The following is a 23,648-nucleotide window of genomic DNA, read 5'->3' as shown; positions in this document are numbered from 1 at the left end:
GTATTTACAAAATGGATGTAATGTTTTATAAACTGTGAACCAAAATGAACGACTGAGCCCATTAACTCATCGAGAAAGTGTTTACGTAGCTCAGAGGCGAGGGGCATTTTCCCACTGACAACTGAATGCAGGTTTAAGCTTTACATATTGGCTTTACTTACACACAGGTGCTACGGGTGTCTTTTATACTGTCTATGGAGCTAGCTAGTAGAAATAAAACATTAGTGAGGAAGGGCTAGTCCCCAGTAACTGAACTTTCAAAATAAAAACAACATGGTTGTCATCTGCAGATTGATGTTTGTTTGTTTTTAAAAAAAAAAAAAAGAAAAAAAAAGAAAAAAGCAGTTGCCAGGTGTTTTTGGATAGATTGCTGAAGTAAACTCTATATATGGTGGTAGTTAATTGACACCCCACTAGACTTTAAAGTAATTTCAGCATGTAAATACACTCGGCATGGTTCAGCTAGAAATGCTAGCAAAAACAGAGGTAGATTATTATTATTTTAAGATAAGATTCATAATTAGCTTGTTTGTCTGACCCCATGCTAAATGTGTGAATAACAACAATTGAACTACAGGCTTCTCTTAAAATAGCTCTTGTCCCAGGTGTTAAATTTCCTAGTATCTGAAATGGACCGGGCTTTATTCACCTTACTAAGTTATTCATTAAAAGAATACCACAATGTCCTTTTAAATTTGCCAGTTAAATGGTTGTTTTTCCATACACCAAGAAACTGTGACACATTCCAGCAGAAAAAAACAAGATAGAGATTAATGATGCAGTTTATTTTTGTGAAATGAAAATTTGTTGTGCTGTTTTTATTTTTTCTTTCTTCTGTTGTAGCTGAACTATGTGAGTTAACATTTCTTAAACTGCCCAGCTGGTAGTAAGGAGGGCACCTGGCATGATCACAAGAGCATCACCCTTTCCTTATGCAGCTGTCTGGCAAAGCTCCAGAGTTTCTCACAGAGACTTCATGCCGACAGCATTAGGCATATACCCAGCAAAAAGCCAGCCCCTGCAGCACTGAGTATGAACATGAATCTGTATGGACATAATTTTCTACGGTCATGATTAGAGGTGCCTTTGTTGTCTGTGAAACTGTGTAGAATGGTGGTTCAAGGTCATGTGTGTCTCCTCTGTGCTACCTCCCTTTTTGTAAAATGTTTAATCTAACATGATTTTGATCAATTTCCCAAAGGGTAATTAATGCTTGAGGGATATTATTATTTGAGAGTTACTGAGAGCAGATGAAAATGTATTTAGCTGGCCTGGCAGATATCCCACCATGCTCGGTGTCATGATTGGAGAGGAGCTTGCCATGAAGCCGTGGTCTGGCTGGAAACAGAAGCTGGAGATGCCGTGACTGGGCCTAGGCTCAGCGAGAAAGGCCAGGAACAGTGGTGCGCAACAGTGAAGCTTTAGCTGTCCCCTCAGGCTCTGGAGAACACAAACACATACACAGGGCAGAAAATCTATTAACACATATCTAAGGAAGCCGGTCTGAACATCACACTGGTGCCAAACACAAACTAAAGAAGTAGAACACATATAAGAATATGGAATCATTTTAGCAATCACATGTCCTTGGAATTCAGGTGACACAAAGTAAGGTATAGAGTATAAATGTAATTATAAGTTTTATTATGCACGACATAGTGCAATTGTAATTTCTTTTTGAACTGTCCACTCTACTATACTTATATTTATTTCTTGTCTTTATTGTTTCTTGTCTAAGCACTAAATCATCTATGTGCTGATACCATACCACTGGATATTTCCCTGTCGTAGGAGTCACAAACACATGATGGGACTTGGGATGTGTTCCACTCAAATGCCGTCATCTCTTAGCCCAACTACCTGCTTAGCCACCGGTTCACTTAACCAGTGCCCAGTGGAAAACCTGAACAATCAGGACTCCACGTATCCTGATTACCCATGACATCATAATAAATATACACTATTAGAAGCTTGTTCTGGTAACATCTTCCTTTAACCTCACTTCTTGACCCCCACCTACTGTGTCTGGCTCCACAACTCACTCTTTCTCTCTCTTTTTTAGTCAGGTAGATGGCTTCATAATGTTGTTTAAACATCAATAACATTAAGTTAAACTTCCATCCCTGCTTTTTGAAAGCAGTGGTTTTATAGCATTGATTTTTGCTAGCATTACTTGCAAATACTATCAGCAAGGTGGGGTCAGTTTCTCAGAAAGTGCACTTGTGTACATTACCTTTTAAAATTCACACTGTGATAAAGGAGAGTAGAATAGGGAGGTTGATGCATGCTAAAGTGCACTGGATTTGATTAACAGCAGTATGTGTTATAACACATTGTCAATTCTTAAATGGATGTGGTGTTCAGAAGTTACCAGTCTGCTCATAAGGTTTAGAGTGCACAGCTGTGAATAAGTGGTTTCAAGGCATGCATATTGGGTGGGTGATTGGTGCTTGGTTCCAAGATTTATATCTTTACGTTCTGTTACTGTAAGATGTGATTTAAAAGTGGTTTCCTCATAGAACTAGTCAGCTAGACTTAGCAGTGTGTTTGTGTGGCTAACTGGAGTTGAGCAATTCTTAAAATTGGAAACCATAGGTCCCTTAGTCCAAGATAATAGTGTCTTGTCACTGAATTTCGAATGAACATAACTTTGATTTCTGCTTTCTCTGACCCGCCCATCTTGCATCATTTACAGCTCACTGTTTCACTGAATGCATGCTTACTCAAATGCTGACAGTGCAAAGGGATTTTGTGTGTGTGTGTGTGTGTGTGTGTGTGTGTGTGTGTGTGTGTGTGTGTGTGTGTGTGTGTGTGTGTGTGTGTGTGTGTGTGTGTGTGTGTGTGTGTGTGTGTGTGTGTGTGTGGAGGGAGGGGCATTTCCTATAACGCATCTGCTCTGCACAGTGACTCCAAGCTCTCACATTTATTCTGTCACTTCTGTCTCTTTCTTTTTTTCCCTTTAGTCTATCTTCTCTGTGCCTGTTCTGTCTGTCCTTTGTCACTTTTTTTTCTGTCTCATGTTCTCATGTCAGACATACGTGCTCATATCACTCAGGCGCATAATCGTGGTCACACAGGATCTCACATTCACCAGTCTTCTATCATTCCTCCTCCCTCTCCTCTCTCAGCTTTTCTGCTCAGTCTCTTGGATTTTTTTGGCTGCTGCTCCTCCATCATTGCTACTGTGCTCTGCATTTACTCCCTGGTTCTGCTCACTGCGTCAGGAATCGGCAACAGACTGAGGTGGGTGTTTTAAGAGCATCATCGCTAGGTCTGAGGCTATACATCTCTGGTATCTCTCTCTCTCTCCCTCTTCCTTTCCTCTCACTTTGTTCTGCCAGTGAGAGTCGGGATGATTGCGCTTGTCTGTTCCTACAGGGGAGCAAGTGCTATACTATCTGTATGCTGCAGCATTTAACACTGACACACAATATGCTAGCAAGGTAGCATATCTTTGTCTGTTTCAGTTTTGTCAATATGGTTGATAATGCTGCTGCTGCATTGAAAACAGTCTTTGCATACCTTGTTATACTGGCATGCATTTCCCCCTGTCTGACTCTGTCTTGCGTCTGTTTCTACTCCATTACTTTCCTTTGTCTGAATGTCATGCTTTATGCATGCTCTGTCCTTTTGAATTTCAGCCAAATACTTACTATGTTCTAAGATTTATAAAGAAGTACCTTAAAATAGTCTGCGTGAAGGACATGGGTGCAGGCTTGCACTAAAACACACATGCACATTCACAGAGGAGGTTCAATTCCTCTTCACCTTACCTGCCCTGCTGCTGCTGCTGCAGTTCCATCTGTTGCCGTCGCCACAGCGAGCAACACCCTGAAGCGAGGCTTTAACTGTTCTTGCAGTGTTGTGATGTGAGTTGCTGAGAGGTTGTGACAGTCATTTGTGCCTGGTCGAATGTGTTACCATGTTATTTAAATGTGTGTTTGTGCGTGGGTGTTCATGCTGTGGCTGATTGTTGTGGGCCAGGATCTCCGCATGCCCGTGTGTGTGAGTTTGCGCTCACATACAGTATGTGTGCTTGCCTGGCCATGGGCTCCGGTCCAACAAGAAAGCACAGGAGAGGCAGGCTGCAGGGTTTCAGTTTGGTGCAGTAAGCTGTTGAATGCTCTGTAACGAGCAGAAACGCCAGATTCTTGTGGTGTGTCCTTTCACTCGGCAGGTACAGCTGTATTGCAGGAAAACAGTTTTTTTTTTGTTTTTTGTTTTTTTAACTGAAATATCTGCAGTGCATATGACTGCAATATGTCCTTGAATTGGCTCTGACAGAGGCAACAAACAGTACTACTAACAATTCTTCAGACAACACCCTTTCAAATAAATGCTGCGTGACATCCAGTGATAAAAGAGCGGACTGATTAATCAGTGTTTTGCAGAATTTCTTTGATTAGATGTCATTCGTAATAGTTGTTAATGTTCGCATAAAAAAAGGTATCACTGCTTCTTTTATAGTGTTCTGCTGCACCTGCAACCTGCTGATTTCAAAGGCAGATGTTTGGAGTTGTTCTATAAAGATACAAATTAAAACAGAGACAGCGTAGATCAATAAACTCCCTTGAGGTTTAAATGTTTTTTAGGCAAACACCTTTCCCTATCATCTACATTAAGTTGTAACTACATGCCTGTGCAGATTATAGCATCAGAGGTGTTCAGAGAGATTCAGATGTGTAAGATCTTCAGTCATGGGCTTAACGGCTGTCGGTGGTCATTGGCAGAACTCTGACATTTCACTCAGCCTTATCACCAGTGTAGGTCCTCACTCTACAGTTTTCACATCTTGGTCTGCTGGACGCTCCAGTTGGAGTGTTTTGTAAACTGAGCTCAGTAATCATTGTGCAGTTAAGATTTAGCGGCCTGTCTAGCATCATTAACCCTGTTTTGGAACTCCTGTGGGTGTCACACTCATGCAGACACAGGAGCTTGGGAAATTTATCATATGTCTTTTTTTTCTGTTTTCTTTTCTTTTCTTTTTTTCTTTTACCAGGTGTGTTTTCCTCCTGCCTAGCTCCCATATTTTTTTTAAAATCCAATTGTGTAGGAAAAGATGTCTCTATTATGTGAACCTTGCCGAGGACTGAACTAGGAATATAAATAATAAAATATTTTCTCAGCTAATAGAACCGCTTGGGGTGTTTCACGTGACTCTGCTGTTTTTACCATAGTCCTGTTGATAGCGTGAGGTGGTGGATTTTGTTTGAAACTGGGTAATATTGATGATATCACACACAAATACTGATTGAGTATTTCATCAAGAGTGTATGTGGATTTTTTTTCTTTTTCTTTTTTCTTTTGTCATCTTTAACAATCACTACGGGGGGGGGTTGGTGTAACACTCACAATCATATCTAAGTTGGGTTTTTTTTGTTTGTTTTTTAAGTCAGTATCCCTGCTTGGTGATGAACATTTAATGGAGGCAATTGGAGGCAAAATCAACAATCTAGTTTTCAGAGACAATAATCAATATCTTCAGTCATTTCCCCTTAAAGACGACATTTGATGAGCTCCCTGGGCCCTGTTTCAGGAAGCCGGTTTAGTGGAAAAACTGAGTAAGTATACCCTGAGTTAACGAAAACTCTGGGTTTTCGGTTTCACAAAGCGAGTTCAGATGAAGCCTGAGTGAGTCACTATGACGACACACTCCGTGAAGCTAACCTGCCCCCTAGCAGGTTTACTACAACTAACCCTGACTGTCTCCGCCCCTTTGTCGGAAACCTGACAGTAGGAAGTGTCGGACATGGCGTGCCCCGTCCTTGAAGAGCCAGTAGATCGTGAAGCCCAAATTCTCCGCAGAGCTCTCCGCCGGGAGAGAGTGATCAGAGTGCGTTTGGACATTTTATCATTTCCTGATGATTTTCTGTGCGAACGTTACCGTTTCTCAGCACAATCAATAAGTTATTTGGATAACATCCTCAGGCCATATATTACGCATGTGACACATCGTGGACATCCTCTCAGTTCTGTACATATTATTTCTATTGCACTTCGGTTTTTTGCAAACGGGAGCTTTCTGTATAATATTGGTGACGCTGAGCACGTTTCCAAGGCTACCGTCTGTCGGTCAGGAATGTTACAGTTGCACTGAAACGTCTCCTGTACCCGTTTGTGGTGTTCCCCGGTCACAGACCCACAAGATTCATCAAAGAGGGATGCCACAAAATTGCAGGTATCAGGATGACCAAAACTTAATTTATGATGTGGTGATACTTGGACTACTACTTAAATTTTACATTTATTTTCACGGTTCCCAGGCGTGATTGGCTGTACAGATGGCACTCACATTCCAATCATTGCTCCTTCAGTAAATGAAGGAGACTATGTGAACAGGAAGTCTTTCCACAGCATTAATGTGCAGGTACATAGTTCCCTGTAGCATTTCAAACTAACAAATTATTTCATTATAGTAATGGATGCTAATTTGTGTTCTCTGCACTGTGAAGATCATATGTGATGCTGCCAACATTATCACAAATGTGGAAGCCAAGTGGCCAGGCTCTGTCCATGACTCACAAATATTCCGTGAATGTACACTGAGCACAAAATTTGGACATGGTGAGTTGAGAATACTTTAAAATATATAAAGACCAATTGCTTCAGGGACATTTGAACTGAAGTGTATCCTTCTGTCTTAGGAGAGTTCACTGGCTACTTGCTTGGTGATAGGGGGTATCCATGTTTACCCTATTTGCTTACCCCTTACCCTGACCCTGAACCGGGCCCACAGCAGCGATATAATCTGGCTAATTGCAGGACAAGAGCCAGAATCGAAATGACTATCGGAATGCTTAAGGCCCGGTTCCAGTGCCTTCAAAGACTCAGGGTCACCCCAGAAAGGGCATGTGACATTATTGTGGCATGTGTGATTCTTCACAACATTGCCACAATTAGAGGAGAACACTGTCCTTCTGAACCAAACATCAGCAGTGATCCAAACCATGAACATCCTGACCCTCCCACGGACATACAAGATGGAAGAGCAGTCAGAGACACCATATGTCACAATCATTTCCTTTGACCCATCACCTCAACATGTTGAAAGAAGAATAAACAGATTTTTTGTTCAACTGGCTTTATTGGTCGCCTGTGTTTCCTGTACACAAAGTATTAAAAGATGTAAACCTCATAAAGTGTCTCTGTTGCTTCCTCCTCTGTAACAGCTGTCAATGTTTCTTCATTATTTTCCTGCAGTAAAGAAATAAACAACATTGCTGTTCTACTGTAAACTCATCTGTGGAGTATTACTCACAACTGCATGTTGGTCTGGCTCAACAGGAGGCTGCACCAGATGCAGTACACCATCACCATCAACTGATAGAATATGAGGTTTATACAGGTCACTTATAACTTACAAGGGACCAAATGGCAATTAACAAACATACCAATCACCTTACACTTCATTGTCATTATGCTCTCAAAGACAACCAAGACTGAGGGAAGGCAAAATCAGTAGGAAAATAACTTCACTACAAAATAATCCATTATGGTAAAGAGTTTATCAAATGAATGAGTAGCACTGCAAAGGTGACTGTGAAGAAAGGATGTATGCACATCATGTATTATTTTGAATTTACCCCCTATGTAGGCACTTGTGTCTTGCGGGGTTATTGACTCAGAGGATGTCCCCGCAGAGATGCCTTCGGCCACAGGGCGCCCACTGTTTTGGCTGAGGGCCAACTGCTCAGCCTCTGTGAGTGGTGGTGGTGGAGGACCCCCACCTGTTTTTCGGGCCTCCGCTTTTTTTCTGTTGGCTATAACGGGCCACATTTGAGCATACAGAGTAAGCAAATATGTACTTGTAATGTGCTCAGATAATTTCAATAAGTGCTTACAGAAAGAAAATTAATGTAGCCTCTAACTGCAATTGATTTACATCGGACAAACAGACCAAGCACTATGGCTCATAATACAATTACACCTTACCTGTTTGGACTATATTTTTATATTTCATTTTTACTTGCTGCCAGGAACGTTTGGGGCCTGTTGGGTTGCACCTGCGCTCACATCACATCACAAAATAAAATGTATAAAATAACAAATAAAATAACATATGATAAAATAACGTGTTAAATGGGTGGAAATCCCTAGATCAATGTTTATATTAACACTCACGCATTGACTCTGTCGGCTATGTTTTGCCATGCATGCTCCCTTTCTTTTGCAGCTGTGGCTGTTACTTTTTTCCGCGGAATTTGCATGTTATCGGCATATGCTGCCATCAGAATTTCGGCCTCAAGCGCTGTGAAATACATTGACCGCGCCTTCTTTCCCTCCGTCTCCATGGTGACTCGCTTAATCTGTGCTCCGCTTATCAGGGCTTTATGTATCCTCGTGCGCGCGCTTCACTTGGGGTTAAAGCAACTCCGCGTTGATTGAACTAATTGTTATCAGCCTTTCTGAAACCGAATATTCCGAGTTGGACAGTTCGGGGTTACTCAACCCTGCGTATCGTTTTTCACTCTGAGTTTTCTAAACCGGCTTCCTGAAACAGGGCCCTGTACTCTTAATGACGAGTTTTGACACCTAAGTATAAGTCAATAAAGTTGTGACTTGATGGCAATTAGAATAGTTTGTGTTCTTTCTGAGGGTAGAGCTTAAAGGGCCTAGCAGGCTTTCAAGGGATTAATGTGGAAAAATTGTGTATGGAGACAACCCAGTCTCCAATCTCCTTTGCTGCAATAAATAAAATAGTACAAAAAAATAAATATTAATGCATATTAACACAACATAGTATATGTTGTTTTAAAATGGACAAAATATAGAAACCAGGCCAGCACACCAACATTATACTACGTAATGGTATTGATGATAAGGTAGCTTTGGCTCTGGTTAATTGAAGAATTTGTCCTAGAGTGATCTGCAGAACTTAACATAGACCATACAGCATCTGCTCTCCTTTCTGCATTCACTGCATTCTTTAGCCACTCAGAGGGATTCTCATCATATGTAACTCAAAATGCTGGTACAAGACTCTGCAACATCATTCAGCAACTGTGCTTGAGTTCACAAGAAGGCAGTCTACAAAAGTGGCATATTCAAAAATCCCCTTAAAAAACCACGGATGATAGAACCTTAATGACTGTTGTACATGTGCCTAGCTTAATATAGATTAATTTTTATGGTAGTTTAATTTTAATGGAGACTGATTTGCATGTCACTGAGTAAAATAAGTGTTTGATCACCTACAGTTTTAAGATATGTTGGATATTTTTTTTAAATAAAGCATTTCTACCAAAGCTAAACTGGGGAGGTCTTAAAATTCAAGTGCTAGGCTATTTACTGTTGACCACTTTGCCTACAGCATTAACTGGCTTGTCTGTACAAGCCCTGCTCATAGCGTCTCAAGACTGATGTGGCTTAGTTCCAGTTGTAGCAGATCACACTAATGCAATTACTGAAGATGATGTAGTCATTGGCTTGTTGGTTTTCAGTTCTTGTAAATGTAACACTTCAGTCTTGCAACGGAAGTACTTGCCTTTCAAGAAGCAATTTTTCTGGCATTGTGATAAATGATCAAATTGCTGTTGATTTTGTTTAGTTTTTTCCCCTCCAGTTTGTCCCAAGATATTTTTAATGGATAGTGACATTAAATCTTGATCCATTAGTGGCCAGTCCTCTTTACTATAGTATGTCCTTGCTCTGTGGCATGCATTGTGTGTCCTTGAAACTTAATAAATCACTATAATAGGAGAAAATTACCCTAGAAACATTTTTCACAGAGTGCACAATAGTGTGTTGACTGGCTAATAAAAAGCATAATTTAGAGCCACAAGTGTGAAATGGGTATTTGTTGTGAAAGTGCTGCTGCTTAGTGTTGTCAGCATAAGGACAAAAATGGTTTCACAAAAGGAAGTTGGTCACCTGATGGGTTTCAAATTGATAACCTGAGTTTGAGTGGGCACTAATTTAATCGTTATTCATCATTTATATAGTCGCAGTCAGGTAATGGGGTTCACTCTTGTTATGTTTTACTTGTTTTAATTTTTTTTTAAACTTTTTTCAAAGCTGTTCCTTTGCTATTCTTCTGCATAATGGAAGTGAATTTGACAAAGAGCTGTGTAGCTTTTGTTGAAGATTCAGTGACAGTTATTTATTTCTATATTCAATATTTACACTCAGTGTAAGATGGTCATTGTTTAATTTAATATTTTGAAGCATGTGGTTTCTATTCTTAGTCTCATAAACTAAATTTGTAATATGAAACCATTTTACTCCACTACTCTTCACCCACAAGGAAAGTTAAGTAATTTGTGTGACGTTGTCATTGTTTATGCTTTTATTGGACACGTGGAATTGCTTTGTTTGACTACATCAGACCAAAACATGCAATGTATTTCAGTTACTATCATGCATTTCATCAGTTGTGATCAATCTAGCCACTTGTTAACACTCTCTAAGTGGAGCTTATTTCCTCTCTGAAGCTTTTATTTCATAAAAAGCATCTTCTGGTTTTGAATGAGGTCTACCTCCACAAGGAAACAAGACAATCTTTGAAGTGCGAGCTAGAAAGAGTGATCTACTGCCGGCATGTTGATTTTTTTTTTTTTTTCTCTCTCTCACAGCACAGACCAAATTACATCTGCACACATTTGTACATGTACAATCTACTTTTGGGTCATGCGTTTCAGTTTCTCTTCTAGATGTTGCTGTTGATTCGTGACCTTAGATCAAGTGCACGCACGGTGAATTATGCTGCCTTGTTTCTTTTTGCAGAAGTTTAGGTCATGTTCATTAGAGATGATTTGTGAGTGTAGATGCATTTGACAAAAACTTGACCACATTATTCGTGATGCTTTTGCAACATTGTGTAGACACTACATGTGAATTATAAAAACACCACTGCAGGTGTGAAGAATGACTTGGCGCTGACTGTTGTGGTTGACGTGTGTGGTGACTTATGAGGCACTCTGCTGTTTGTGATAGTTGAGTTATTGAGGTCATGTCTATATTTGCTGCAAATGCGAAAGATTGATTTGAAAGTCTCAAACTGAAGTCTGGTATTTATCTATTTATTTTGTCCTGATTTTGCTGCATTCATAGACATCTAGCTGTGTAAGACATGACAGTCTTTCAGACATTAGTGGAAGTGTTACGTGAGCATTTGCCTTCGGTGGTGTCCTTTCTCTTTAATATTTCCGTATGAATCCCCCTCACACGCTTTCTGCTCGAAGGCCTTCCGTTACCTGCGGATTGGTTCAGCTGACTAAAAAAGACAGTGACTTATCTCTATCAGTAAGCATTAAAAAAATGTAAATGATTCAGAAAATGAGCTTAGAGGAATCTAAGGTGTGTTAATGATGCTCACATATGACAATGGGTTGGTATAGTATCAAAACAAATGATTCACATGAATAAACTAATTCTCAACCCTCAGTTGCAAGCTTGTCCAGGCCTGATAAACTGCATTGTTGCTTATTTGTTGCTTCTTATTAAATGATGTATTGGACGGTAGCCTGCAGGAAATCAAGTGGAGTTGATTATACTTTTTGGAAAGTCCTTTCAACTTTGACACTTATCCTGTGACTCATGATATGAGTAGTCTGAAAGAAGGGCGGAGTTTATTTCCGAGTGACTAGTGAGCTGCTAGTTAAGGAAACTCTTTACATGGTAAGAATGCTGCCTGCCTGTAGAAATGGCAGCTTTGATTTTTGAACCCCTCTCAGTGCTTTCAACACACAAGCTTTAAATGGCTGGGTTTTCACAGGATTACTTTTTTTTTATTATCACTGTTTTTAATTTGGTTTACTGGTTAACAAACCTTCTTGGTCTTGCTTTAATAAAAGTTTAGGTGCTGCTAAATGTCTGGCTTTGGCACATCCCATCCTCATTTTCCTAATATCCACCATGGTGGTCTGTAGCTGTTGAAGGTGTTTCTTCTTTGCTCTAGAGATTTACTATGTGCTGGAGGGCCATTTTAACTCAATGAGGCTGCAGAGAACAATGGCTACTGTCAACAGCAGCAGGATGAGAGACTCGCCAGTGAACAGCTGATTTTATTGAGTTTTGTTGTCACAATGTAAGAAAAGATGAGCTTTATTGTCTTTGTAAGCACAACCATACAACAAAATTGGAGCCATCTGAACTTGGTGTATATAGACAAACATAAACAGTCATGCCAATTAAATAAAAGAATAATAAAAGTATTTTCTATAAATAACTAGGTAATAATTCTAATGATTGCAGCTTTAGCAAATTGCTGTGCAAATAAAATACTGGTAAAGGAGAAGTTTGGGGCACACACGCGTTACCCCCTGCCACAGAAACAACCCTGTGGTAAACACTGCCCGTGCTATGGGGTTAGTCAGCAGTTGCCATTCCAACAACCCCACTGCAGGGTTAGATTTGCAAGCATAATTATCCTTTATACCTCTGATTTTACCATCTTGCTTTCGTCTGCAGTAAAATCATCGATATACTAGTGTGTAAGCTCCATTCCCCTTTAAACATGCCCATTTGTTTTACTTTGTGTTTCCAAAATGCAACTTGCTCTTCTGTTTTTGCTGCTTACTGAGGTTTGCATCATGTGGTGAATTCTCTGAGCTTATGATCAAAAAGTCTTTTTGATGGATAAGAAGGAAACATCCTGAAGAGCATTCGTGACCGTGCTGTTCAGTCATAAACTCATTAAACTCATGGGATTTATAAACTCATTATAAATCCCATGATAAATCGTCTTATGCATTCTACTTAAGCTTTGGACAGCATAAAAAGAATTATTTACTTTAAATATCTGAAGAAGCATCAGAATTATTAATATTATTTGCTGACAAGTACTGTAAACAGCATGGCATGACAGTTACCACTTTCACTGGGCTGTAGCTTCGTATCAGTCACAGGGTCAGCTGCAGAAGCCATAGCTACACCCTGGATTTTTAGGTCAGGGTGCTTTCAAACTGAAATTTTCCTGAATTTGGTAATATGATGACATTTGTGCTAGCACAGATCTGCTGAGCAGTAGTTTCACAGTGACCACAAATGTTTTACTTCCTTATTGTTATACTTGATGTTTATATAGTTACTGTAGTAATATTTTATTTGAAAATGAAGGGTAAATTCATTTTGGCCTCCTGTTTGACTGTAGCATGTTAGCATTGCTAAAGCTTTAATGTTGTCACATTGACATAGCAGTCAACTTCATCCCAGATTAGCTACTTGGGAGATGTGGGTACCTGATCTGTAAAATGTAATTAGCAATTGGTATAAAAACAGCATATTGGAGAGGATGATTTCTTATTAGAAGTAAAGATGGACATAAGTCAACTGCAGAAAACGCATTGAGAAATATAATTTTGAAATTTTTCCACAATGTAAAATTGAAAGAAAGATTATGAGACTTTGAATGTCCCATAATAGAAATTTGGCCAAAAATTAAAAGTGAAAAGTGAGCTTCAGATGTTCAGACAGCACTTGTTTAAAAGCGGTCATAATTCTGTCATGGAAATCACTGCACGGGCTCAACACTTTCAGGGATGATCTGATATCCTCGTGTTGGTGTTGTTCCCAGACCATCATGAAAATGTTGTTCCAGGTTCAACATTGCAAGTGACCAATCACATTGTTGTGACGTTATTCTTTTGTGCGCCAAGCCATTCGTGCATTTATGAAATTCCAATGTTGCAAGGACAATATCAATTCTGCTTACTGTTTATTAAAGGGTTACGGTTAGGGTTAGGGTCAGGGTCCGTTGATTGGCGGACAGAGGCGGTTTCACGCAGCTTTAGAACAGTTTTTTGTTTTATGCCGCCTTTTCTCGAAGTTGCAAAAGTATGACGTCACAACATTCTGATTGGTCACTTGCAATGTTGATCCTGGAACAACATTTAGTATGATGATCTGGGAACAACACCAACACGAGGATATCAGATCAACAAAACTTTCAGAAGTCCGTGCCTGGAAACACAGTTTATGCAAACGCCAGTTAAAGGTCTGTGATAGAAGGAAGAAGCCATATGTGAGCATGATCCAGAAATACAGCTAAAGTTCATTTAAAACAGGAAAATGTTCTGTAGTCAGCCACATCCTCCAGGCTAAAGAGGAGAAGCACCATCCGGCTTGTTATCAGCACTCCGTTCAAAAGCCTGCATGTCTTATATACAAGTTTTAGAGCACAATATGCTCCCATCAAGATATCATCTTTTTCAGGGAAGATCTTGGATATTTCAGCAAGAAAATGTTGCTGCCTTCTTTGGAGAAGACTCTGGTTGCTCTCCTTCTAGAAAGCTGTGCTGTTTTCAACAGTTGAAAATATTTGGCACATCATATTGAGCAGCTAGAATCCGATATCTGACAAGAACGGGAAGCATTTTTTCCTCGAGGTCCAGAAGCTGGTCTCCTTGGTTTCCAGATGTTTACAGACTGCTGTTGAAAGAAGAGAGAATGCTACACAGCAATAAGCATGGCCCTGGCCCTTCTTTCAGATGGGTTGCCAACTAATTAAAATTTTTGAATGGTTTGAATGTCTTGTTTTAAACTTTTTATAGGTTTTCTATGTTCTGTTGTGAATTTAAAAAGTGTTTATGTGATTCATTCTGTTAATGCATTCTGTTATTTGTTTATTTATTTTTTTAGATTTTACAGTTAATCTTTCTGAGAATTTGATCTGTCTCCGTGGAATACAGCCAGTATCCATTTAATACTGTCTTACATTTGCCACTTTTAGCAGCCAGAATAATGTGTTCATTGCCAAATTCTCTCTCTGTCATCAGCAAGCCACAGCACCACCAGGAAACAGTTGGACAGGTGGAAGTTTTTAACACTTCAACCTTGGGTGAAGATTTTGGCTGTCAACATACAGGAACAGGACCCCCATGATATTCAGCTGTTGACCTCCAATCTAGTTGTGTTGTATAGTATCTGACATGGTGTGTGATGTGAATTTTTTTTTTTTTTTTTTTTTTTTTTAATTGGCCACCTTGCCAAGAAGCTCTTGGATTCTTGGTAAAATTTTTGTTTTTTGTTTGGGTTTTTTTTTGTGTTTTGTTTTTTTGTACCGACAGTTTTTATCTCTTCACTTTTAAATATTCACATCCACATAAGAAAAACACTTATGCTTTACGTTCTTTAACCCCCATATTCCTGCTAGATTTTAGGAATGTTTTCATAAACTAGCAGTGTTTGGGCACTTTGTCACATCTTTGATTTAGTCAGTTCTTTAGACAGTGATGTCAGATGTTATAGTTTAGGGGGGGAAAGGATATATTTATTTTCATTGAACTCTGAAGAAGTTAAGCATACTTAATCTATTGAGTCACGCATAAACTGCATAAAACAAGGTACATTTTACATAGGAAATGTTTCAGATGTACAAGAAAGGGGTGTTTAAAATGAATAGTGAGGACAACATTGTAGGAGGCAGAGAGACAGTTTGCTAGAGAGCAAGGGTGACAAAAGCATGAGACTGGATTTCTGTTCCTTGTCATCTCTTTCTGCATAACCTCATCTAAAAGCCATCAAACTACTAGCAGTGAAAAACTTGTAGTGTCATTGCCAATACAAACCATTGTCAGAAATAATGGCTTAATATCTAACACAAGCCACGTCTGCAAATTGCTTTTTAAATCTGTTAAATAGTTCAATAACTGAGTCAGTGATGGGGAAGCAAAGTAAAATGGAAGTTCAGTAAGTCTTCCTGTGGTGGTGGTGGTGGTGGTTGTTGTTGTTGTTGTTATTATTCACAGCAGGAAAAGGTGGCCATCAAATGCCTGTCAGGCCACATAGACTCGCGTGGAACAGATGTAATATTTAATAGCAGTGGGTGTACTGATATTAGTCAAATCCCTTAATGAAACCAGTCACACTTGGGATTCCTGCAAACATTTAACAACGGAGAATAATAACTGCTGACCCCAGGCAGACACGCACAATCATTGTTACAGCAATGCTGTTTGCAGCTTTTCACATCTTCTTGGTAGCTGTTAGCCTCACGTTTTGCCAAGGTTAATGTAAAAGTACAGATGGCAAGTTGAGTCACCGTAACACCTGGACACATTGCACTGACACACGCGATCAAAACAAGCGCTGTTACAATAATACACACAGAAGCCCTCTCTTCTTAGAGCGAAGCTGCTGCTGCCTCGGGGACTCTGTTAGTAAACAAACATTTGAACTTCTACGATTATTGTCTCTGACACAGACTATGGGCAGGCCAACGGCATTTATATGGACCTGAACAAACAGCATGACGTTAACCCTTTATGCCTGGGGAAACCTGGCAATAATCTTATGGCTGACCGGGCAAACACTAAGGATTTGTGTAGGTAGTCTGATGTAATGTGAGTGTGTTTGTATTTATACAGAAAGAAAAAGAAAAACATGGATAATTGGTAACAGCCGTTCTTCCGTCTTCCTATAGAAATGTTTGTTTCAACACAGTAAGATGAATCCATACACTACTATATAGTCATTATGTGGGTACTTGCTTGTAGCAAAGGTTGTCCTTTGTTTTTTTTTTTTCTGTTTTTTTTTTCTTCAGTGGAAGGCACCATGTATTTTATGTCCTTGCTGCACTGCTTCTCATTTGCTGGTGCTTGAGTCAGTGTGAAAGCAATTTTCTGCTTTAATAAGAGAAAAACAAACCAGTAGCTAGATGATTTAGTTGCATGATTTTTGTGTTTGCAGCATGTCTATTCAGTTTTTCTGCATTTTGATTAAGGTTGGTTAAGCAATTAGTTTCAGTGCCCTATGGAGTACAAAGGCTAGAGTCATAAAGTGAGTGATGCTTCCACTCTGAAGCCACTGTAAGGAGCAGTATGCTGTTATAAAATAGCAGCTGCCCAAGTGTCCTAAGGTGGTGTGTGTGTGCAGAAAGTGACCCTGCCAAGTCATCCATGATTGTGTCAGATCTGTACATGTGTATGTGATCACAGGGATGGAAGCCTGTGCACTTCATGCTTATATGCGGGAAGAGTGTATCGTTGCATCTGATTCTAGGGTTACAGTGATGGCTGAGGGAGGATGTAATGCTGCAAACTGTCACTGTCTCCCAGCTGATAACCTCTGAAACCTCCCTCAGCTGGCATTTAAAGTCTGTTTGAATCATACATATTATGTCAGACAGGCAGATTGTCTGTGTTGCACAGATCTTCGGGGCTTTACTGCTATGTCAAAGACACAAAATGGAACCCAGCTGGACTTTAATAGTGCTAATTGTCCAGATCTGCTAACTTTTTCCCCCTCATATTTCCATCTTGACATGAAATGTTATTTTTCCTGACATCACGCAAATCCCATTTTAGTTTCATCACTGTGCTACAATCATACTCATTAGGCTTTTCTGTTTTTTTTTCTTTTTTTTTTCTTTAAAGCAAGGTATCAAAAATCTTGGCTTTTGGGAGCATCTGAGCTCCCACAAGATGCAATATGCTTCAAATCAACTTTTAGTTGTGTGATGTAGGGAAAACATTCTTTCATGTCATGCTAAAAGGTCACATTTTAAAAGTGTGCATTTGACACTGGTTCTTTTCAATTGGTATAAATATATTTAATATTTTTATTATTTTAAAAATAAATCTTGTTTGAGATCACATTAATTATTATAGTTATGCATTTTCTAATAAGGTTTTATTTTTATTTTGTCTTCAGTGTAGTGTCCAGAGTGGGTTTGCTTATTTCCCAGTAGTTTTTATCCCTGTGGTGTTATCCCTGGCTGTTGTTGTCACCCAGCCAGGCAGGCATGGACACCCAAGTTTGTGAATGTGATAACTCAAGAATGAGGCAACATAGGAGTCAATAGATGCTGCAGGTGTATCTACTAAAAATCTCAGATGAGATTGAATCTTAGTGACAACCTCAAGGTCAAGAACAAAGATCTCAAGTTTCTGCAATAACTCAAGAAGGAAGCCATCTAGGAATTGATACCAAAGGTCTCTGACAAGTTACAATCCCGGTGCCCTTGATCTCAAGGTCAGAGGTCAAATTTACACATATACACATCTTTAAAAAGATTTTTTAATTTATTTTTTTATTTTGTGTCCTCCCATCCCAAAGTAGTAGTAAGGGAAACACTCTGCACTCTCTTCCTTTGTTTGGAAATGCATAAAACTAAACAGGAAATACTGACATTACAGTTTCCTGCATGGAATGCGACAATTCGAATACGGGTGTAACGGTGCATTTTTGTCAATATAATATAAGACTCTTGCCTCAGTATGCCCTCTGACCCCAAAAGTTGCTGACTGAATAATGTGGAGTGGAAATTCTGTATCTTATATGATGTCTCACTGCCCATTTGGTCTTTTTTAGTCTATTTTACACTTTGTCTCTCCCCTTTTTTTTTTTTTTTTTTTTTTTTTTTTTTTGTTTGTTTGTTTCCAGGCAAAGACGAAAATAATCACAGAAAAGTGTTTAAACAGACATTATTAACACATTTACATTTACATGTATATGCATATTAGCCGCCTAGCTTAATCAATTCTGATGATTAAGGATCCTGGAATGTCCTTAATACGTTTTTTGCTCACTGCCGGCTTTAAATATATTATCTCCCCCTGCTGGTAATGCAGTTTCTGTATACAAAATGCAAAGTGTTAAGCGGACACGGTGGGCCGGCATGTCTTTTATACGCCTTGTCATGATATTGGGTTGGTACGGGGCAGTCGACTGACCACCATGCGCAGTTCACACTAAATCGTTTTCACTGTAGTACCAAAAACATATCGCACCACAATGACAAAACTGTTCTAACTTCTAAATTAAAGGTTGTTAATTTGTTGGAACACAGTGCTCATCAGTGTACAAGAAAGAGACAGGAAACCATGCTTGTGACTGTGCATGTACTTTGTCACATTACATGTACAGTAGGATCTGTGTGTGTCTGAGTGTATTGGTCATCCTTGTCAGTTTTACCACACTGAGTGGGCAAAGTAGCATAGTCTGTGTGAATGAGGAGTGTTGGTGAGTGGGCGGTCATACTGTACGTGTAACTTGCCAGTTTGTCTCAATGCTTCAGGACGATACTGTGATGCACAGTGGACAGAACAGGTGATTTTTGGAATGAAAATAAAACATATTACCAGAATATGATACATTAAAATGGAAGCCTTAAAGTAAAATATATCAGTATCTGGCATCTGTTTTATTTTCAGCAACAAATCATCAGTTTTTTATTGGAAAAAATATGCGGAGAAATTTTAATCATTTAACCAAAATGGTGTGACATACAGGGAAAGATGTGACTGCCGTGACCTTTGCAGCCACAGTGACAAACAGTGTTGTGTTACCAGCTCTTCATTCCAGCTTGTGTGTAATGTCGGACCTTTGTTCTGGGAAGTGAGTAACGCTTTTTCATGAGTGTGTGAGAAGTAATGTTAATAGCTCATAGCTGCAGCCACTGTCAAGTGCTTACCAACGGAGGTGATTGAGTTCTAAAATAAACAAGTATGTGCCTAGATGGATGCAATTTTAAGAATAAGAGTTGTGATTTGGTGGTGTGATGATGATGATGGTGTCTTTCTGCCTCCACCTCCTCTGAGACAAGGTGGTGTGGACATGAGGAGGGCTAGAACATCTGTGACCCATGTTTCCATCCATGGAGTCGGTGTGGAGACAGTGAATGACTACATGTACTTTGGTGCTCATGTTGATTAAAAAAATTGGACATACTAAAAACACAGAAACCCTCTGCGAATAGGCCCAACATAATTTCTATTTCTGAAGCTGCTAAAGTCCTTTAAAATATGCCAGACAATGTCTGTGCCATCCTCTATGCTTCAGTGTCCTGGAACATTAGTTTTGTGGTCGCCAATAGACTCAACAAACTGATCTGTGGTTGATTTATGTTGTTGAGTGTTGATTGGTTGATAAGTAGGACAGACAGTGGCTGCAGTGGACATTTTTCACAGTTTTTACCACTCTTACATAGGGGTGGGTTTTGATTATCGATTTATGGATAACGTAAAATCGATTCATTAAAATCCTGAATTGATTTTTAAATATAATTTTGCCCGAAACACCGGAGTCTCAGGTTAAACCTCACAAAATTTCAACAACCACCAAACAGCTAAAACAGTAAATGAGAGCAGGAACACGGATTCTGCACAAAGACGTAAACACAAAGCGCAGACCCGCCGACGGATCAGAATCAGTGAGATGTGGCTTTCTCACCCGACGGCACGGACACGGTCGGGGCTGAAAGCCGACAGCTCACTGATTCTGATCCGTTGGCAGGTTTGTGTTTACGCCCTTTTTGTGCCAGATTCAGAAGCTGCAGGTTTTTATCTCTCTCCAAACAACATTGACTGAACCAGCAGCAAAAAAAGATCCAAACTCTTAGTTTAGTTCTTTTGCTTCCACCACGCAAGGAAAGTCGCCTTCATGTTTTTCTGCGTTTTATCTCGCAAGTGGCAGCTTTCTTTTTATCGATATAAAAATATGGAAATGTACTGATACGTGATCAGAATTATAATATTTCTGACATTTTCACGAACCTTATACGGACCAGTTAACTTCTTTTTAATCACTTCAGATGAGTTTATAGACTGAAGAATGAATATTTACCTAAATGTCATCTCTAAATGTTGAGACATGTCAAAAACTTTATTTTAAGAGTATTATATTCTGTGTTTGAATGCACAAGATATTTTCATATACTCAATGTATTTTTTTTTTTTAATGTTCGTCTTTTTCTTTTTACTGATTCTTGACAGTTTCCCAATCAGACTTTAAACATATTTGTTACACTCACAGTTTTAATGTATTAAACTCAAAAGCCAACAGAAAACCATATTATAAACTTATTTTATTTCAAACTTTAAAACTTAACACATGCATGCTGTCAGTGTTCTGTACTTGACAATAGCGAGCAGAAGCTAGGCTGTATCACAGTTAAGGGGGAGGCGTGTGGAGGCTCTGCTTCCTGTGCAATGCTCAACCATAACCAGCACAACCTAACACCATGGCAGGACTTGACATGAAATGTGTGAAAAATGCATTTAGAGTCGTTTGAAATGTTAAAATTAATGCAAGATAATATCACAGAACTGTCACCTTCCTCTTACACTTTTTCACTTCTGCTGTGACCTTGCACTAGTTGGAGTGATGCAGGGAAGAAAAAGAAAGGCATCTTTTTCTACTAAAGTAGCAGTAACATACTGAATTGAGTTCCACTCATTTATTGGACAACGCCAGGATGGTTTGCTACCAGTTCAAAATTAGCAGAAATTGGGAGATTTAACACAGAAATGACCCTAAGCATAGAAGTAAATCTACTCTAGTGTATCTCTCAGCCATACACTCTGAATAAAAAATGAATGCAGCCTCCAGATATGAACAGTTAAACTAGCTCAAAGTTCTTTTAATGACACATCTGGTTGTGGAAAGGAGTAGAAGTCTATGAGAAAATGACCCTTCTTTTCTTTTTCTAAAACCTCCATATAACAATTTCCTTATTAGTCTCAATGACTAATTTTGGGTCTTGTTTGTGACATGGTGACAATACTGGACAGTTAAGTTGAGACTTCATAACCAGACTTCACAAATCGATACGCAGGGCTTGCAAAATTTCAAAATCCCTGGTAGCCCTTCGGGCGGGCACTCTTCAGTTTTTGTTAGCCCAAAATAAATTTAAGTAGCCTGAATAAAAAAAGAGAACATTTTTTTTGATTGATGTTTTGTTTCCTTTACAATATTATACATTTAAGTATATTATACATCAAAGTACAATATTGTAAAGGAAACAAAGCATCAATCAAAAAATTGTTAAAATCAAATTACAACAGTTGTATAAAAATTGCAACCATCAACTCAAATACTTGGTTCAAATTGAACAGAAATTTCTTTTTTTTTTTTCTTTTTTCTTTTTTTTCCTGCCTGTCCCATTTGGTTCTTTAGCCATCAGAATTGTTGTCTGAAGACCAACAAGGATACCCAATGGATTTACTTTGCCAAATGGATCATCGTGGCATTGCCGTATTGGTCCATTTGGTCGATCTTTGTTTTTATTATTTATTATATTTTATTTTCAGATGTTATAGACGGGACAGACATGAGTGAGGGATAGGAAAGGGAGAAAGAAAGAGGAAGGAAAGGAAAAACAGAAGGGGAGAGGGACAGTGAGAAAGGGAGGGAGAAAAAAAAATAAAAATCTCCTGGATCACCTGTTGAGAGAATAGAAAACAAGCAAAAAAAACAATAAAAAACAAAACAAAGCAACATACTAAACACAACACCATCGCATTAATCTAGCTAAGTGTAAACAGCAGTAAATACTAAATATTCAATGTTGTTGTGCAGCACGCAGGACAGATGTGCTTCGAAGTAGCAGCCAAGAAAGGTGTAATTTGGGTCTACGAGCAGTGAACACCTGTGTGCATACCTGTGTGGATCAGCGCGCTTGTATTCCAAAGGTTTCTCCATGTAACGATCTGCTAGGGAGTGTGGGGGGGCCACAGCCCCGTCCTCCAGGATGTGAAGCAGGTATGGAGGAGATCAAAACTCCAGACATCCAGAGGCCCCCAGAACACAAGAGACCAAGGAAGACCAACAGAGGGGCAGCCGCGCCACTGTTCCAGTAAGAGCTGAGGAGAGTCCCAGATGAGGGTTCACTCAGCAGCCGCGGAGCAGAAGCCAGGGGGAGTTGCAGTGACGCGCCCATGAGCTCCGCCGGCCGCCAGCTGTGCCTGAGTGACCGAGCCCCAGGCCGAGAGGCCGGGGGCACCCCACCTCCGAAGGGGCCCGAGCGAGCCCCAGGCTCCAGGCCCCGATAAGCGGCCGCCAAGGAGTGAGCCGGTGTGTACCTGGACGCCCACCCCCAGACACAAAGAACCACCAACGCACCGACACCTGAGGGAGTCCGCCACCGGCAGGGGAAGTGGTGGTGGGTGGAGATAGGCCTCCAAACCTTGGAGGGCCTGAGGTGTCCCCAGAGAGGTGGCGTCTGATACCCAACCTGACATATAGACACAGACATACAGGCACACACAGACACAAACATCCATTCCCCCCCTCATGCTCTCATATGCACTCACTCCACACTCAACCAACGTGGAGACAGACATAAAGAGACGCTGTACACACGATCACACTCCCCAAGCGTACTCTACAAACCGGGTCTAGGTACCCTTGCCCCTGGAGGGGGGAACTGCACCCAGACCCAGGTGGTGAACAGAAATTTCTATGAATTTGTAAGAACTGTGTAGAACATGAATCAGTCTGTGTCAGATCCTGAATCTGAAATTTCCACTGAAGTCACGGGTCAGAGGTAAGTGGAACCAGGATCTAGGCCATTTGCTTTTTGAAGTTTGGCAAAATTTAGCCGTCTTTGCAATGTTAGTTCAGTCATTTCAACATAGTACGCTGTTCTAAACAGCTTTTTCAGGAGTTCTTGTTGTGCTTTGTTTATTCTTAGTATGTTTTTTGCAATTGGTGTTTGTTCTGGGAAAGATATTGCAGACTGAGCAACAATGCATTTCTTGCATTTCTCATGGGTTCTGATGGGGTCTTTATTAAAATTACTGGTCCCAGTAACAAAGGCGCTTGTCGACTCGGATATCGAGGGAAACTCACAACACACCCGGCAGAACATTGTTATTTAGCTCTTCATATTCCAGCCACAGAAATTCTTTTGTCCATCAAACCAAAAAAGCTGCACTTTCTTTTTGCCTCATAGTCTGATTTGTCATAACTTTTCTGTTTTGTGATAGGCT

At 39.8% G+C, this 23,648-nt stretch overlaps 1 protein-coding gene and 1 long non-coding RNA gene across 4 annotated transcripts in view; both read left to right on the top strand.

Moving 5' to 3' along the window:
• The window catches only part of kcnab2a (potassium voltage-gated channel subfamily A regulatory beta subunit 2a), a 99,780-nt gene that overhangs the window by 4,896 nt on the left and 71,236 nt on the right, over positions 1-23,648 (top strand). The window contains exon 1 of one of the 3 annotated variants that reach the window (XM_014412910.3): positions 2,946-3,243. The exons of the other annotated variants lie outside the window; for them this stretch is intronic. The gene's annotated coding sequence lies outside the window, so the exon portion shown is untranslated. Of the gene's footprint in view, positions 1-2,945; positions 3,244-23,648 lie in introns of those variants that run through there. 3 annotated transcript variants of the gene reach the window in all.
• Positions 6,103-7,139, top strand: LOC143418754 (uncharacterized). Its single transcript, XR_013098770.1, has 2 exons — positions 6,103-6,564; positions 6,645-7,139. It is a non-coding gene; the product is annotated as an uncharacterized LOC143418754 (long non-coding RNA).

This window comes from Maylandia zebra, linkage group LG5 (assembly GCF_041146795.1).
Source record: "Maylandia zebra isolate NMK-2024a linkage group LG5, Mzebra_GT3a, whole genome shotgun sequence".
Classification (NCBI taxonomy): Eukaryota; Metazoa; Chordata; class Actinopteri; order Cichliformes; family Cichlidae; genus Maylandia; species Maylandia zebra.
The sequence above is the reverse complement of the archived record's forward strand: the minus strand, read 5'-3'. Positions and strand labels throughout refer to the sequence as shown.